At 44.7% G+C, this 1,613-nt stretch overlaps 1 long non-coding RNA gene across 1 annotated transcript; it reads right to left on the bottom strand.

Moving 5' to 3' along the window:
• Window positions 1–17: 17 nt before the first annotated feature.
• LOC123966457 lies at window positions 18–587 on the bottom strand. Its single transcript, XR_006823988.1, has 3 exons — window positions 475–587; window positions 353–381; window positions 18–201 (listed from the first exon to the last, which is right to left on the bottom strand). It is a non-coding gene; the product is annotated as an uncharacterized LOC123966457 (long non-coding RNA).
• Between the last annotated feature and the right edge of the window lie 1,026 nt (window positions 588–1,613).

The raw sequence follows: 1,613 nt of genomic DNA, 5'->3' as shown, positions 1-1,613 counted from the left end.
GTCGTCCAGCTGCATCATCAGACTCCCCACTTCTTCTCTTGCAGAAAGAACTTAGATTCAAGAGTCACTGTGTGTCTCATAGAGCTACATTTTGAACAACAAATCTAAAAACAGTGAGTGTAACTTTGTCCTGGGTGTAGTGTGAGATCTCACCGTGTCCTGACTGCTTTCTGGACTCACTGCAGGGTTTAAGCTCCGTCCCTGAAAACAACAAACAAACAGAGTCTACTTCCATGTGGTCAAACACTGGCTCTGTGAAGGCTGTTTAGATTTGGATGACTCTGTCAGAGAGCAGCTGATTCAGCTCTGTCATAACTGTAGAAACATTTGATTACTCAGCCGTAAAACTCACAGTGTTTTCATCCATCTGGGGTTTTTTTCCTGAAGAGACAAAAGAGAGTCGACTTTAGCTTCAACAATAAAAATCCAGGTTCATCAAAACTTCTTGTTTATAATATCTGTGGTTGCTCTCACCTTTAGTTTTCTTCCATATGATGAGAGCAACAACAATAACAACAGTTAATAAAAGAGCTGCAACTCCCACAAACCACCACCAACCTGGAAAGACAATAAAACAGGACATCTTATTGGTGATTTTGTTATTTTGTGCTGTGTGAACACGTCTGACTGAATAAGAGAATATCTCCACCCACAGCCGAGTTTCACTCTGACATTCAGACTTTAGACTCAGAAGAGGAGAGAGAGAGAGAGAGAGAGAGAGAGAGAGAGAGAGAGAGAGAGAGAGAGAGAGAGAGAGAGAGAGAGAGAGAGAGAGAGAGAGAGAGAGAGGGCTTATTCTTTAAACTTATTGAGTGTGTTGTTGGAGGGAAAACATATGCTGCATACTGCAAAAACCCAATCCACCAACATGTTCTCATCTCAGTGCTTCATTACAGATGCTTTCAGACAGCGTGACAAAGCTTAATTATTTGATGCTAAATGTACCCTTCAGCATCCATATACAACGCCACCGTTTGCTATGTCACAGCAACACAAAGGCGGCTAACCCTACAGCTGTGCACATTGTGGCCGATGTGCACAGCTGTAGACGGTAGCGCCACAGCGTCCACTGTGTCGACTTTTGCCGGCAGGCTAACTTCCAGCTTAGACCTCCGCTAACATGAATGGGGGTAAATTTGTATATGTGCGGCTGTTGTTGACTTAAAATGTTGTTGACAGGATTGGATCACATTCGCCGGATTGTGAGGGTCAAATATATTGATCCACCGTGTTACAGCCGCTGGTTTGGCCGCTAGTAAAATTTACTCCAAAGTACGGGTCACTTCCGATCAGCTCTGCGGCATTACAAGGCTACCCAGCCGACCAATGATAGTGCTTACTGTCCGTGTCGCCTCGACGTGTAGTTACATTTTTGGGTAGGTGCACGTCAGGCTACAGAGTAGGCAACGGCGTACAGGGCTACGCAAAGGCTACGCTGCCGATTTGATACAGAAGTATAAATTGCACTTTAGCTGGTCGACATGCATAAACTTAGGTTTAGGCTCAAACATTTCTGATGGTTATGGAAAGGGTAGGGGGCTTCAGGGGCCCGTCAACACCTTTAACTTGAACGTAGCTATCTAGCTAGCACTTCTAGTATGTACGAGATGCCC

Source organism: Micropterus dolomieu, unplaced genomic scaffold (genome assembly GCF_021292245.1).
Source record: "Micropterus dolomieu isolate WLL.071019.BEF.003 ecotype Adirondacks unplaced genomic scaffold, ASM2129224v1 contig_13470, whole genome shotgun sequence".
Taxonomy (NCBI): Eukaryota; Metazoa; Chordata; class Actinopteri; order Centrarchiformes; family Centrarchidae; genus Micropterus; species Micropterus dolomieu.
This window is presented reverse-complemented; position numbering and strand designations above follow the sequence as displayed.